Raw genomic sequence first — 18,259 nt, forward strand, 5'->3', positions numbered from 1 at the left:
ATCCATTTAAAGAAATGGCAGGAGAAAAAGAGAGAGGAGAAGTAGGAGGAGGAGCAGAAACATGAGGATAGACAACATGTCTTCCTCTCACCATAATGCGGTGTTGGAGAAATTTCTTTCAGTAATATACGGTGATGGCGAAATGACGACCTTGAAGATATGGCGGGAGTGAGGTGTGGACGCGTTCGCCCGGCCTCTCCAGCGCAGCAGCCATCCAGAGGTCAGAGGTCGCCGCTTGTACGTCAGGAACTTCTCCTGGGCGTTTTGCGTTCTTGGCGACAAGTCCGTGCAGCACGGGGTATCGGTGTACAGCGAAATATGCGCCCCTATCGGAATCCGTTGGAACGACACCCTGTCCCTTCCCTAAACAGTTATATATTACTGGTTTGAAAACTACACTAGTCTCTTCAGGTGTTGCATTTGCGAAAAAATATAAAATTGACAAAGTATTCAAAGAACAGTACTTTGAAAACTTACAGCATCGTCTCTATCATATGTCCAGTCATAATCAATTCCGTAGTGGATTATTGCAACATTCCGTGGAGGTGGAGCTGATGCAGATAATTCAATTAACTCAAGAACCTATGAGGAAGAAGAAACACATCTGCCACACCTGCCACACAGTATAGTTTCCATTGAAACAGCAAGAAAGTAAGACTATTGTAAAAGCTTGTTTAAAAAAAGGAAAAAAGGCCCCAAAATGAAGGAGTTTTTAAATCAATTTATAGAAATGGCAGGAGAAGGAGAAGAAGAATCATGACTGAGGGAAAACAATATTTCACACCATACTATAGTATAGAGTAAAATGATAAAGATTATGTGACGTTTGTCATAAGACAATGCTACATTGCATTACATTACAGCACTTACATGTGCTGCTCAGAGTAACTCACATAAGTTTATTCTCCACTCTCTTTTAAAATAACAGTATCAAACCGTGCAGAATGATCAGAATAGTTGTAACTAAGTCACATAATGAAGAAAATATTTTAAGGTAAATTTCAAATTCTCGAAAAACCAACCTTGAGATCAAATTTCAATTTAATTCATTCTGCCCTCTCAGAGTTTTATGAAAGTGTCTTACTGCATGTATCTTTTTTTTGGACGTCGAAAATGTCAATATTTCAAATGAATTAGCTCGGATAGTTAGTGTGTCTAGAAATATGGCTTGTAATTGTGGTGTCGATTTGGTGGTGTAAGAAAACAGTATACAAGTCGTGTAGACTCAGGAGATCTATTCGAATTTTACATTCAGGTAACTGCTGGCCATTCTCTATCATATTACCAGGCGAAGCTTGGCAACGAATTGTTGATTGATTTGATTTGATTTATTAGGCTGAATAAAACATATGTATACAGCCAGGACTGTCCAACTAGCCGGAGGCTATTATAAAGGGCTAGCCCTCACAACAAGAACATAAACAATTCGGAACAGTTAACAGTTAACAATTCAGATAGACATACTACTACATTAACAGATGTTGCGGCTAATCGTTAACAAGCTAGGATATCCGGCCTAGTCGTCGTGCGTTTACTACAATTACATTTACATGTCAGGTTAATATACTATTACATAACAGATGTTGTGCACTACATTTACATTGTCAATACAATTCTATTGAATTCGTACAGTTTTACTAAGTAGTTGTCGTCAAGTATTTATCAAGTATTGTCCAGAGTTTGTTTTTAAAGGAGCTGATGGAGCGGGCTGTTCGGGTTTCGCTAGGGAGAGCATTCCAGATAGTTATAGCTCTGGTTACAAATGTTCTCTGGGATCTGGTGGTTCTACAAACGGGTATGGATACGTGTTCACTATTCCGTAAGGGATACCGGGATTCTGTGGCGGACGCTCGCGCTCGAGGTAGCAGACTTTGGGCGGTGTGGAGGACAGCGACCGTTCAACAGTTTGTACATGGTTACTGCAGTATAAACTTGCGTCGAAACTGGAGGGATGGTAGAGACAGTTCTATGTAGAGACTATTGTAGGAAGGGTATGGGATTCAGTACCAGCACAAATGAAAAAAAAAAATCGTCGTCCAAGTTTAATCAGGAGAGGAAAAAAAAGTACTACGAAAGAGGCTGTTGCATTTAAATTCATTTGAATTCAAAGAAGCTATACCGTGAACAAGCGACACCTAGCGGAATTTATATGCGTCGGAAACAGGTTCTGCTTGTTATTAAAGTCACACGTCACAACACAGAGTAGGTTACCTTTTCTAACAGACGTCACAGCCATGACGTGACGGCCGACTTTCAACAAACAATTCACGTCCAACGTAATATACGTGATGTACGAATTATACAACAGACACTTCAAGTCACTCTGTTTAAATAGACGTCACGTGCGAGGTAAATTAGATGACCTGTTTTAAGACCGCCGTATTTAAAGCCATATAAGAGAGAAAGAGTGTGTACGTGTGTGTACGTGTGTTTGTGTGTGTGTGTGTGTGTGTGTGCGCGCGCGCGCGTGGGTTTGTGTGATTATCGATCGAGTTAAAGGTTCCGAGCTTTTGTACAGAGATGTGATGAGTTTAAATCAATTTTGTGATGTACCTACCAATCACAGGTGTCTGAAACGGCCGTGTCTAATATTGGTGTATTGTTAATCCTAACCTTTTTGACCCCGGTACAACAGTAGACAATAGTCTGTTCAAGGTGACGTCCTGTTGTCCTTTGTCTCGTGAACTGAGTCATGGATTAAGAATTTTTATGTACCAGCCCTACACTGTCTGCCGTTTTTAATACATATTATTAACTTGGCTGTTCTGCATGAACAGACTTTTCGAAAGATTTACTTACGCCTGGTATTGATATCCTTTTTCGAGAAAGTGTTGGACTTGGCGTTCCAGGTTGTGTTAACACTGGTCAACATTTTCATCTGCAGCTTCTAACATGCACCCACGAACTTATTAATCTGCCGCAAGGAACTCGTAATGAAACTCATAATGATAATCGGAACCGTTAAATCAGACGTTAAAAATAACCGGTAATCCGTGTTACGACATACATTCCTGAGGAATCAAAGCGCGGGCACGTGGTTAGGATTAACAATACACCTATATTAGACACGGCCGTTTCAGACACCTGTGATCGGTAGGTACATCACAAAATTGATTTAATTTCATCACATCTCTGTACAAAAGCTCGGAACCTTAAACTCGATCAATAATCACACAAACCCACGCGCGCGTGCGCACACACACACACACACACACAAACACACGTACACAGACGTACACACTCTTTCTCTCTTATACGGCTTTAAATACGGTCGGTCTTAAAACAGGTCACGTAATTTACCTCGCACGTGACGTCTATTAAAACAGAGTGACATGCACTTTTGAAGTGTCTGTGGTATAAGTCGGACATCATCCATATTACGTTGGGCGTGACGTGTTTGTTGGGTTCATAGCCTATGTTACGACAGCCCTATGTTACGACAGCCCTATGGCTATGTTACGACAGCCCTATGGCTATGTTACGACAGCCCTATGGCTATGTTACGACAGCCCTGTGGCTATGTTACGACAGCCCTATGTTACGACAGCCCTATGTTACGACAGCTATTGTTATCGTTATATGCTGTCTGCTGACGAACAATTGATGTCGGCGCCTTTCGTATACGTTAATCTCATTAAAGCCCGTTTTTCAAGTCTCCGTCCGGTAAAATGTATTTATATGCCGATTGATTGATATCTACTAATTAACCGTAGTTATTAGAGAATAACTAGATTTTAATTAGGCAATTTTAGGTTATTCTCCATTATGCACATGAAAATCATAATTTTATTTCAGTTACTTGTACCAAAGTGCTATATTATAACTTTAAAGATAATTACATTTGGGGCAATAAAATGTGATGACGTCATCCATATGGTCCATAAAATCATATTCATAACCCTTTTGTACCCAGGTATCAATATTCAGTACAACTAAAGTTCTTTCTAAATTTCTTTGTGAGAAAACGATGGAAACTTAAAATGCCAAATTAGCCAGGGAGGACACCTTAATAACTTCGTGATTGCGACGTTGTGAAGATATGGCGACGGCAAATTTGTGAATGCTAGGCACTTGCCGAAATTTCAAACGGCCGGCATCGCTGAAAACTACGATTGACTAACGAACTAAGGCCACAGCAAGTAATTTTTATGGATGGCATCAGCGCGCGCATTCATTTTCGCCTGATTTTGGAAAAAAAAACAAGAAAATTTTTGTTGCCTTTTGACAGTAGTCAACCTGCCGAAAATGGGCAAAGATGTCTATTGCCGTGCCGGAAGGTGGATGGCATATAACTATGAAGAGAGGAGATAAGAAAAGGCTCTGATTCTTAATAAATGTTTTGTTTCTTACTTTGATGCAGTGATATATGATGCTGGCTGTGTATATGTGTTGTTCCAACTGAGTAAAAACCATTTGTACAATGATTGAGTCAAAATTTTAAAATGTAGGAACCTTGTTTTTTCGGCCCGCCTTGTTTTTTTTCGCCCGCTCGCATTAGATTTGGAGTCTGCGGAGGATGTCATCGATGAAATTTACTTGCTGTGGCCTAAGTGTAGAAATCACTTCTTAGACATACCACGAATGGCGTAATGACAGATTTATTGAATCTCTTGTGTCCCTTTAAACAGAGTAGTTTGCCTGGACGTAATGCATGAATGGCGTACCACAAAAGAGCCAATAGTATCCAACAGGTAGCCTGACAAAACCACGGCCGACCGCCCGAAGGGGGCGGGGGTCATTCACCTCCGGCCGAGAGAGCTTGTATAACACAGGCTAAATGGTCAGGTGATATTTCATACATGTAAAAGTAGGTCATTGTTCAAAACTTGTACAAACTGCTATTTGTTGGGATTTTTAATATCGGTTGTTAAGAAGTGTAAAGCGCAATATTTACTGCAAATTGGGACAATACTTACTGCAAGTACATGTAATGATCATTTATGACTAGAGGCCGTATTTCGCCATCTGCCTCGTCATTTTTCTTGCTACCTTGCTGAATTCCACTATCTTGCATGTCACCAATATGATCCAGCTAAGCCCAAAGCTGCTCCTTTCCGCTCCCGAAGGCGCCAAAGAACAGGGCGGTAGCAGCGAACACACATGCCGTTATAATGATGACATAAGACGACTCCTTGGTCGACTGTAAGATGTTATTTAAGATGTTATATTTCTGTTATCCACCTCCTCATTTTATGGCTGGTTTAAGAATTATGCATATTAACAGCCGGTTATTTTCACACTTGATGTTGTAAATTATCATCTCAGATAGAAACCTATGTGAAGTAGAACATACTATTGTGAAACAACAATATAACCTAGTCTCCACCAGACTCCTTTTGCAGGATAATTATAGATAGGAGAAATTGGCCTAAAAACGAAATATCGAATATCATGGGCAGAGGAGATGGCCACCATAGAATCTCCAGCTTGCCTACCCGTGCAGAAGGAGTCTGGTGGCGACTACAATATACCATCTTTTAACTGAAACATGTCGATATATTTTACATACCTTATTCTTGGTAAGTGCTGTCACCACCAATGGGAATGCCAGGCCCGCAACACGACATAAAACTCGACAGATCCCCGATAGTACGATGGCGTATCGTGGCGCAATGTCAAATGCATTGGCATCGGCAACTGTAAACGACAAATTTGGAGCATCAGTAGGGAATAGTATAGAAATTAAATATAAACATGTCAATACAGGTGTTTGTGTGTCTGACTGTGACTCTGTGTGTGTCTGTGTGTGTGTGTGTGTGTGTGTGTGTGTGTGTGTGTGTGTGTGTGTGTGTGTGTGTAACAACAGCAAATCTCTTGAAGGCTTACATGGATTATCTTGATACTTAATAGAACTTGATGAGAGTTCAAAATGATTACGTAGTAGATTTTGGGCCCCTGGCGGCTTGTTATGGTAAAGCGGAGGAACAAATGGTTTTGATATCTCGTGATCTGAACATGCTTGGTTCATGACTCAGAGAGCACTGTGTCAGAGACCACTGTACACTTGCGACGCCAAATTAAACATCAACTGTAGGTGAGAATACAAACGGAGAATGTACATCTCTATACCAGGGATCCTGACATGATGACCTTGTGGCAATAAAACAGTACATGTCAGGGATGTTGACACCACATACAATGTAAAGACTTATGAAAGTGAGGCCTGTATCAGAGACCATGGCATACTCACGCCCACTTAATTATTAGCTGCCAGTGACAAAAAAAATGGAAAGATTGATGGTAACTCATTGTTGGTTTGCGGGTTCACTGGCCTTTTGTACCATAAGCCGTCCCAAGCAACTAGGCCAGGGTAGTAAAGGTCATCAGAAGACTACTTTACGACCACAGCTGCAGGTGCCAGAACCGTGTGGCCCGGGCCCAACAACAGATGTTTCAACCGTAGTGGGTGACAGAGACACTTGAAGATTCTTTACAAACAAACCGATATTTCATCAGTGACCACAACATACTAACGCCCGATCAAAAATCAACTGTCGGTGAGGATACAAATGGAGAATGTACATCTCTATATACCAGGGACCCTGACATGATGACCTTGTTGCTATATTTAAACATTACATGTCAGGGATGTCTACACCACAGACAATACAAGTCCTGTATCAGAGACCATGGCACACTTATGCCCAATTAAACATCAACTGTCGGTGACAAAACAAAGGGAGAATTGTCATCTCTATATACCAGGGACCCTGACATGATGACCTTGTTGCTATATATAAACAGTACATGTCAGGGATGTTAACACCACAGACAATGCAAGCCCTGTATCAGAGACCATGGCTTTGCAGCAGAGGTGCAGCCATGTCTTCCTGTCTTGGGCTGCTGTGAGGAGTTGTGGGACGGTGAGGGAAGTCCAGTCCTTGATTTAAATAAATTATTAGCTGCCAGTGACAAAAGACATAAAATGGAAAGAAAGTTGATGGCAACTCACTGGTTCTCTGACCTATTGTCACTGACCTATTGCAGGTTCATTGACCTATGTATCATAAGCCGTCCCAAGCAACTAGGCCAGGGTAGTAAAGGTCATCAGAAGACTACTTAACGACCACAGGTGCCAGAACCGAGGGGCCCGGGCCCAACAACAGATGTTTCAACGTAGTGGTTGACAAAGACACTTGAAGATTTTTTTTACAAACAACCTCGTATTTCCTCAATGACCATAACACACTTACGCTCAATTAAACATTAACTGTCGGTGACAAAATAAAGAGAGAATGGAAATCTCTTTATGTATAATTTCCCGGGACCCTGACATATTTAACACCATGTTGCAATAAAAAAATCATATTGTATGTCAGGAATTTCGACACCAGAAAGAGACAATGCAAAAAATTATGAAAGATAGTCCAGTATAAAAGACAATGGCATGCACAGGACTGCTTAATTATAAGCTGCCAGTGACAAAACACATAAAATGAAAAGAATAATCACGGACCAAAACATGCCTGTAAACATCTCAAAATGTGTAACTAATTGGCCAGACAGTATGGGCTAGATAAAAGATTTAACATCATACAGTGAAGAGAAAATAAAAGTTCACTCGGTTTTTTTTATTTAAGACCTCTAGAATTAATTCATTTGTATCATTCTGTATCTATATAGCCGGTATAACCACCATTCGGCGTGACACACCAGCTTTGCAGGCAAGTGACGCGGCGACAGCGGTCTACATTACACCGATCGACTCGTTAAACCTAACCTTTGAACTTCTAACCCTAGACATTGTTTAAAGCTATCTAATGACAATGCCCCTACTGTACTCGGTGACAGCGAGTTCCACTCTGCGATAGTTATAGGAAGGAAGGAATTCTTGAACACCTCAATCCTTGGTTGATAACACTCACTGTCTGGTACTTGAAGGCATGGCTATTTCTTGTTCTCTTTTGGGCTGGTATTGGGTACTTAGTAGTTGGGACGTCCACCAGTTTATTAATCATTTTGTGCATCATGTATTGTCTGGACATTTTTTTCTGTATTCCAGTGACACCCACTGTAGGTTTCTTTTTATTTCCGTGACACTAGCACCTATTTGATAGTTGTGCATACAGAATCTTGCAGTTTGATACTGTACCTTTCCAGTTTGTCTTTGTCTTTCTTTGTATATGGCATATTCTAGGTTCTGTCTTACAAGTGGCGTGTATTCAAGTGATTTTACTCTAGTTGGGAATGCCCACAGATTACGCTTGATCACTCCCAATGTCTGTTTAGCCTTAGTTGTGATATTATTAACATGTGCAACCCACTTCAGACCGTTTGTCAATGTGATGCCCAGATACGGGTTGTTTTTTGTGGTTGCTAAAGCCTGACCACAAAACTGGTACCTAGTTGCATGTTTGTTTGTTTGTTTGTTTGTTTGTTATGTGCATAATGTAGCACTTGTCGGGATTAAACTGCATGAGCCATTTGCTTGGCCGTTCTTCCATGGTGTTCAGGTCTTTTTGCAGATGTTCACGGTGAGTAAGTCTGTGTAGACAGCTCTACATACAACAGTCATCGGCAAATAACCTCACATTTGAGTCAAACTGATCGGTTAGGTCAGTTAGGTACAAGAGGAAGAGCAATTGTTCCTTGAGGGACCCCAGACGCTACTTTAACTGGAGTCGACGCCTTCCCCTCAACCACTACTGTTTGCTCGCTGTTGGTCAGGAAAGCCTTTAAACAATACAGTGTTGGGCCATGGATTCCTTAAAACTCCAGTATTGAAATGAGCCTGCCATGGGGGGACTTTGTCAAAAGCTTAAGTGAAATCGAGTATTGCTAAATCTACCTGCCGTTTACTGTTCAGTGCGCCAGCTATGTCACGGATTGTTATTATAAGCTGTGTTTCTGAGAATCATTTGGCTCTGACAGATCCCCGATAGCACGCTTGCGTATCGTGGCGCAATGTCAAATGCATTGGCATCGGCAACTGTAAAGGAGAAATTTGGAGCAGCAGGGGATAGCATAGAAATTAATATAAGCATGTCAATATAGGTGTTTGTGTGTGTGTGTGTGCGTGCGTGCGTGCGTGCGCGCAGTGTGTGTGTTTATCAACAGAATATGTAGAAGGCTTACATGGATTATCTTGATACTTGATAGAACTTGATGAGAGCTCAAAATGATTACTAGTAGATTTTGGGCCCATATCAGCTTGTTATGGCACTGCAGCGGAACAAATGGTTTTGATATCTCGTGATCTGGACATGCTTGGGTCATGACTCAGAGAGTCCAGTGTAAGAGACCACTGTACACTTACGACGCCAAATTAAACATTAACTGTAGGTGAGAATACAAACGGAGAATGTACATCTCTATACCAGGGATCCTGACATGATGACCTTGTGGCAATAAAACAGTACATGTCAGGGATGTTGACACCACATACAATGGAAAGACTTATGAAAGTGAGCCCTGTATCAGAGACCATTTCATACTTACGCCCACTTAATTATTAGCTGCCAGTGACAAAAAATGGAAAGATTGATGGTAACTCATTGTTGGTTTGCGGGTTCACTGACCTTTTGTACCATAAGCTGTCCCAAGCAACTAGGTCAGGGTAGTAAAGGTCATCAGAAGACTACTTTACGACCACAGCTGCAGGTGCCAGAACCGTGTGGCCCGGGCCCAACAACAGATGTTTCAACCGTAGTGGGTGACAGAGACACTTGAAGATTCTTTTACAAACAAACCGGTATTTCATCAGTGACCACAACATACTAACGCCCAATCAAAAATCAACTGTCGGTGAGGATACAAATGGAGAATGTACATCTCTGTACCAGGGACCCTGACATGATGACCTTGTTGCAATAAAAGAGTACATGTCAGGGATGCTGACACCACAGACAATGCAAGTCCTGTATCAGATACCATGGCATACTTACGCCCAATTAAACATCAACTTTCGGTGACAAAACAAAGAGAGAATTGTCATCTCTATACACCAGGGACCCTGACACGATGACCTTATAATTACAATTAAACAGTACATGTCAGGGATGTTGACACCACAGACAATCCAAGACATATCAGGGACCATGGCACACTTACGCCTAATTAAACATCAACTGCCGGTGAAAAAACAAAGGGAGAATTGTCATCTCTACAGTCGCATGCAAAATTATTCAACCCCTCTTGTATTTTGGAGAATTTTGCCAAAATAAGGAAAATTACAACTGTAGAACATCCCTAACTCATGTAAGTGATTAACAGATAGTTTATTACAATTTAATATCAGAGAAAAAGTCAATATTATTCCATAGTTCATCTGAAATGGCAACTTTAACACAAAAAGCAGGTGGCAAAATTATTCAACCCCCTACGAGGATTCCTCTAGAAATTCGTGCAGCACCCTTGTAACTGCAATGGCCTGTTGCAGACGGGAACGATAGCTTGTCATGATATTCTGGCAGTGCTATTTGGGGATTTCGGCCAATTTCTTGTTGGCGAATACATGTATCTCCATCTCAACAATGTTCTTAGGTCTTCCTGCTGCAACAGCTTTCGTCAGGTCTCACCACAGATTCTCAATTGGGTTTAAGTCAGGAGACTGTGATGGCCACTCCAGGACCTTCCAGCCTTTCTTCTCCAACCAAGCCTTCATGGATTTCGATGTATGCTTGCGGTCGTTGACTTGCTGTAATGTCCAATGACGCCCCAGCTTCAACTTCTTCAAGGACTTGGTGACTTTCTTGGCCAGAATATCCTGATATTCTGTTGAATCCATGATGCCATCAACATGGTGGAGTTTCCCCAGTACCATTAGAAGCAAAACACCCCCACAGCATCACAGACCCACCGCCATGCTTCACGGTAGGCATGGTGTTCTTCTCTGCGTATGCCTGAATCCTCCTGTGCAAAACAAACCTCTGATCCACAGGACCAAAGAACTCAAGTTTTGCTTCATCAGCCCACAGTGTCCCAAAAGTTCTGTGGGTTTTACAGTCTGGGTTCAGCATACTGGAAGCAACTTTTCTTGTGGCTTGGCTTCAGCAGCGGTGTGCGTCTTGGGGCTCTGGTATTGAACCCTTCAGCATGAAGTGTGCAGCATGCTGTACCACCTGAAACATCACTTCTTCCTCCAGCCAAGTTGTGTCTCAGGTCCTTTGCAGTAAGCCTGGAGGTTTTGTCCACCTGTTTTCTCAGGAATCTTGCTGTAGCTGATGAAATATTCTTCTTTCGTCCATGACCTCCCTGTGTGGCCACAGTACCAGATGCCTTGAACTTGCGAATAATGCTCCAAATGGTGTCTCTGGGAACATTTAGAGCTTGGATATCCTCTTACATCTATTACCTTAATTGTGTAATGCTACTATCTCCTATATCCTCTGGGACAACTCTCTTGCCTTCACCACTTTGCCAGCAACAGGCATGTGAGCAGTAATGACACAAAGCGTGTAATGCTACACATTTGGTGGAAAATTACACGATGATACAAATACTATGGACATGCACATCTTACCTCATTGCATTTCTAGTGTTTTTGGACGTGGCAATTGTTAGTTGTGATTCTCCATAATCAACCCTAGCTGATGAGTTGTATAGGGGTTGAATAATTTTGCCACTTGCTTTTTGTATTAAAGTTGCCATTTCAGATGAACTATGAAAAAATATTGACTTTTTCTCTGATATTAAATTGTAATTAACTATATGTTAATCACTTACATGAGTTAGGCATGTTCTACAGTTGTAATTTTCCTTATTTTGCCAAAATGCCCCAAAATACAAGAGGGGTTGAATAATTTTGCATGCAACTGTATATACCAGGGACCCTGACATGATGACCTTGTTGCTATATATAAACAGTACATGTCAGGGATGTCTACACCACAGACAATACAAGTCCTGTATCAGAGACCATGGCACACTTACGCCCAATTAAACATCCACTTTCGGTGACAAAACAAAGAGAGAATGGACATCTCTATACCAGGGACCCTGACACGATGACCTTATAATTACAATAAAACGATACATGTCAGGGATGTTGACACCACAGACAATACAAGTCCTGTATCAGAGGCCATGGCACACTTACGCCTAAATAAACATCAACTGCCGGTGAAAAAACAAAGGGAGAATTTTCATCTCTATATACCAGAGACCCTGACATGATGACCTTGTTGCTATATATAAACAGTACATGTCAGGGATGTCTACACCACAGACAATACAAGTCCTGTATCAGAGACCATGGCACACTTACAGCCAATTAAACATCAACTGTCGGTGACAAAACAAAGGGAGAATTGCCATCTCTATATAACAGGGACCCTGACATGATGACCTTGTTGTAATAAATCATTACATGTCAGGGATGTTAACACCACAGACTGTGCAAGCCCTGTATCAGAGACCATGGCTTTGCAGCAGAGGTGCAGCCATGTCTTCCTGTCTTGGGCTGCTGTGAAGAGTTGTGGGACGGTGAGGAAGTCCATTCCTTGATTTAAATAGATTATTAGCTGCCAGTGACAAAAGACATAAAATGGAAAGAAAGTTGATGGCAACTCACTGTTGGTTTGCAGGTTCTCTGACCTATTGTCACTGACCTATTGCAGGTTCATTGACCTATGTATCATAAGCCGTCCCAAGCAACCAGGCCGGGGTAGTAAAGGTCATCAGAAGACTACCTATGACAGACATGGCACGTGTAGTGCTGCTGTTTATAATGTGGGACATGGTCTAAAAAAGAGAAGTCAACCCCCTTAGACACAGTTTTAGACATAGTTATAGCTCTAGACAACTACCTTTTATCATGTAGATTTTAGTTATTTTATATTACGTTTCATTGTTCTTTTCTGTTTGTAATTTGCAATTAGCCCCCCCCCCCGGGCACGAATTTGCAATAAACTTCTCAATTATAATAATAGGCCACCCTTTTCTTTTTTTTTTCTTCACCAGATCTGATACTGCGATTTCGGAGCTCAATGCACACGGTTGCACAAGCCCGCCACAAGGACACTCTTTGTTCTAAGTTTTTTTTTCAATGACCAATGACCGTGTGATTGTGATTTCAGAGCTCATAGAACCCGTGTGGTACCGCCATTGTATAAATTTGATTACCTCTTGGATACTCTCTGTTCTGGATAGAGGATGAGGAACATTTTGTATAAGAATGTAGTTTGTACAACGAAGCGAGAGCTGAGCTTTATAAACTATTGCAATGTATGTTTCCCCATTTCATACATCTTAGCAACACAGGTAAGTTTATATTTCTAATGGCTTTAGACAAACCTTCGATTATAAAACACATCTGTACTTATATCTACATCGTTACTAAGAAGAGAGAAGAAGCCAAATTATCGTAATTATTAGACTATATGTCCATAGTACATAGAATTAGCACTTGTACATTGTATATATGCATTGCAAACTGTGACCTGTGACCTGTACTGAACCCAGTGGGTATTTGCGTACAATAAAGGTCTTCATTCATTCTAACGTCTGATTCTGGCTCATGGCAAGACTCCCCCATTGGTTAGAAAGAATCCAATTGGTTAGTGCACGTGGTTTTTCTGGTTCTGGCTCATGGCAAGACTCCCCATTGGTTAGAAAGAATCCAATTGGTTAGTGCACGTGGTTTTAGAGCTCATGGCAAGCGCCCCTATTGGTTAGACGGAATCACACCAAGGACATCTTTTCTTTACATTCCTCTCAAATACCCGGTGTCGTTCATCGTTGGGTTACAGCTGCCGTGGTGCGCAGACACCACAACGACCAACTTTGCTCTTCGGTCTACCTCAACCAGATTCTCTCCATCTGTCTCGGACAACTTGCGACTGGCGTTTCGACGTCGATGCCAGTTTTGCCAGAGCACCAGAAGCGATGAAATGGAGGTGAAAAACTAATATATACATTCCATTCTCTATTTCTAAATCGTATTCTGTCGCTCCTTTCTTTATCGTAGTCTGTTACTCCTTTCTTAATCGAACCGTCGCAAATGTACCGGTACTGCATCCTGTAATCACCAACAATGAAATGAAACGACGCGCGGACCGTGCTGATGACCCCGTGCTTACATCCCTCAGTAATATTTCGAAGGGGTCCGAAGAGCGTGTAGTTGATCCAGACGCCGGCCGGGTTCTAACGTTGGTGTCACCGGCACCTGACATAGTCCAGTCACTTTCTCAAGCCGATAGATGGTACGCTAGGTAGTTTACTGAATGTTTTGTTCTTGTTGCTGTTGCACTTGCGGCAGAGATCCCGTGTGACTCCCGATGGTTGCCGGGTCTATTTCTCCGCCTCATATATTTTGCCATCAGAATCAGCCCGGGTCCCGGCTGGGGCCCTACATGTATGCGTGTTTTCATCGATTATATATATCCTGGGTTCAACGTTTTTCATTTGCTTTAAAGGCCCTAGATTTCTTATGGCTCCAAAATCCCCCGTCGTTCCCTAATTTCTGCCCCGTCCCTGGCCCCGCCTCCTCGAGCTAGATAATTGACCATTCAACGACACGGAACGTCTATTGGAACTTCTTAGCTTCTGCTCCTTGGTTTCTGCTGCCAAATTTTAAATCTGCAAGTAAAGTTACCCGTCACGATACAGCCACATTTCCGAACCAATGCGCTGTTAGGCTAGTAGTTTACGGTGTGTTTTTGTAGCTGTTGTCACTTTTCTGTCTGCATTTTCGACTGTGACTCTTTGGGACTACCGGGTATAGGCGCGGCGCCGCGTTTGATTTTAATTCAGCCCGTGTGAATGTATTTGCCATTTAGTTATGGCTTGGTAATGGTATTGTTTCGGTCAGGACACGGATTGATCTTGGTTTTTGGTAAATATAACACTACCTCTCTCGTCTCTTTTTGCTCAATGCTTCTTTACCGACCCCTTTTGATCGGTTCGTCCCAGATTCCCCCAGAGACCATGCGGGAAAATTTTACTCGTAACATGTCTTAGTTGCTTTCTGCAAGTGATGATCTATGCGATATTGTGAACCTACGCAATACAATTACACAGGGTGAATATATGATCTTTTTGTGAACTGAACAGCCAGCCTGGACGTCAGACTACGCAACTTCGGCACATTATATGTGTCCTTGACCCATTTGGTAAAACGTAGCACTGTCCACAGCAACGCCCCCTTTTCATCAATGCATTATTCAGCTCCATTGTTTAGATATTTGTGCAATTACGCATCACCTACATGATTTCACGATTAACATGTCTGACAAATTTTACATTAGCTCCCAAATCTTTTCACTGCGGTCACATATTGTTGCATTATTTTTTTCCAGTTTTCTATCAAATTTAACGCCGTGGATACTAGTAAGTAGCAAACTACTATACTATTTGGTCCCTAATAAATTCATTCATGCAGTACACTCGGGGATTTCTTACCTCTATCCTCTGTTATGTGACAACTGGAATCCTCATCTGTGTTCTTGGTATAGCCATTGTTCAAACTGCTTTGGAGTTGAGTAAGGAGACTGCATGCTGTCCTCATCGTACGTTAACACAACAAGGACCTACCAACGGGAGTAGGAAAATCCAGGGCCCATAAAAGAAACAGACGTAGTCCTGCAGATTGCCGCTGTAGTTCCCGTCGGACTTTTCTGATGTCGTTTTTGCGTTACTGCGGTCAGACGCGTCCAAACCCTGTGCCACAAAAGTCGTAACCATTATTAGGGCCGCCCAGACACTGATACAAATAACTGCGGAAATTCACAGGAACAGAGTTGAAAACGTTCGATCGAAATAAATTCAATGTAAGTTTATATCTGGTAGCAAAACTCGACAGAAATACGAAAGCCAGGACAAAAGTTCTGTAGAAGTCCCAGGACATGTAAAGACAGGGGACTGTCGACATATGTGCTGATCGCGTCTGTACGTACTGTCGCGTTTGGAGTTGTTCAACTAGTATGTCAAAAGGTTAGAAGACATAAATTGTACTACTGTTAGCGTTATCACCAACATGTCCCTTTGCCCTCTATGTCTATGCACAGTGGGTGTCCTGTCCCATTCTCTACTCCAGAAAACACATTGTAATAGACGAATAAAATAAACAGTGTTTGTAGTTCGTATTATCCACATACTGATGGTGATGTGTGTTTTCCACACCTCTGAAATTTTAGTTTTTCTTACAGTTCTCAGAATTTGCATTATGAACAGGGGTGTTTTTATTGTTATTGTTATTTGCACTTTTGAATGGACTCTAGCCATGGCCTAAGGGGGCACACCCCAGTTTATTTTGGGTCTCAATTTGATTCTGCATACCCTCAACTCTAGCGACCGTCTCTTTCAGGAAATACCTCTTAAGCCAAAACACTCTGTTTGTAAATGAAGGATATCCCTCTAGCTACGAGAACAATAGAATTTCAATTTCTTTCACCTCTCACATTTTAGTAAATTTAGGGGGAAAAAGAATTTTTCGATGAAAAATGATGCCAAAAATTGGCCATTTTTACGTGGGTTTAAACCCATCACCCAGAATTTAGCCACCGATATGACTTATATGGTCGAAAAGAGAAAACCCTTATGTATTATTAAGAAAAGTATAAAGAAAATCCTAACACTGAGATTATCACAATAGCCCGTCGCGCGAGGCATAGCGACAGCACCCCCAGAACGCATACAACGCATATCTAGGTCAAACCGAAGCACCGTGCTCAGGGCTGAAGGACACCCGGAAGTAAGCTTCGGGCCCGAAATCAATTTTCACCCAAAACACGCCACTTCTTACACTTTCCAGCCATGTTAGTAGTTAATCCCATTTTGCAGCAGATTATGAGAAATGTAAACTCAAACATGAACCATCGGAACCCCTTCGTCACTTTTTTTCCGGGCACTACATTGGACCCCTGACGCGGAAGAACTGGTGTGTGCACCGTTAATTAATCAAAATATTAATTAATATTGTCTTTGGGTAGAAGATGTTTTCCTCTATGCATTATGCCAAGTTTGGGTTATGGGCGGTATTTCCTTCTTGAGTAACAGGTGGTTGAAAGTTACCGCCCCCGAAGGCTGATTTTGCGTCTCCCGCCATGTATACCATTCAGTGCACATAATGAATCTGACGTCACAATGATCGCATCCTCTCGAAGCGGTTTTTGTTGTTAATTCAAGCTCCATGAACAGGTGTTGCCATGGAAAAGATAAGTACAGGGATACTCTTGCGCAAGAGTTGACTTGTCACGGAAGAATTCGTGTGTGCACCGTTAATAGCTTTGCTGCAAATATTTGATACATTGACACGGACTGACTCTAAGTGTAAATTAAAATCAATCCAGGTGCCGGACCGTACCGGATACAGATGGTTGTTGGTCCGGCACCTGGATTGATTTTTTTTTTAATTTAAACTTCATCAGTCCGTGTATTAAATATTTGCAGCAAAGCTATTAGGATATGGCTTGATTATGACAGTTTCTTTGTCAGGACACGAACTCACCTTCGTTTTTGGTAAATACAGCACCACCTCTCTCATCGCTTATTTCTCCATGGTCTTTTATTGTTTCATTGTGGTTGGTCCGTCACTGATTCCCCCATGGTACAGAAACCAAGTGGACGAAAATTCATTTGTCGCATGCTTGAGTTTTCATTACTCGTTTTACAGTATGGGCATTACGTTGGACGCCAAACCCCGCTCTTTCGGCATCTTTATATTGTGTCTTTGCCATGTTTGCTTACCATTCGTTAAATCGTAGCATTGACTACAGCAACGCTGTCAGTGAAGAAAATCTTTCAGCTTCATTGTTTAGATATTTGAACAGTTCTGAATCACCTACATGGTTTCACGATTCACTGTATTGTTTCGGTCAGGACACGGATTGATCTTGTTTTTGGTAAATATAACACTACCTCTCTCCTCTCTTTTTGCTCAATGCCTCTCTACCGACCCCTTTTGATCGGTTCGTCCCAAATTCCCCCAGAGACCATGCGGGAAAATTTTGCTCCTAATATGTCTTAGTTACTTTCTGCAAGTGATGATCTTTGCGATAATGTGAACCTACGCAATACAAAGGGTGAATATATGATCTTTTTGTGAACCGAACAGCCAGCCTGGACGCCAGACTACGCAACTTCGGCACATTATATGTGTCCTTGACCCATTTGGTAAAACGTAGCACTGTCCACAGCAACGCCCCCTTTTCATCAATACATTATTCAGCTTCATTGTTTAGATATTTGTGCAATTACGCATCACCTACATGATTTCACGATTCACATGTCTGACAAACTTTACATTAGCTCCCAAATCTTTTCACTGCGGTCACATATTGTTGCATTATTTTTTCCAGTTTTCTATCAAATTTAACGCCGT

Source organism: Branchiostoma belcheri, unplaced genomic scaffold (genome assembly GCF_001625305.1).
Source record: "Branchiostoma belcheri isolate BF01 breed outbred unplaced genomic scaffold, Haploidv18h27 scaffold190, whole genome shotgun sequence".
Lineage (NCBI taxonomy): Eukaryota > Metazoa > Chordata > Leptocardii > Amphioxiformes > Branchiostomatidae > Branchiostoma > Branchiostoma belcheri.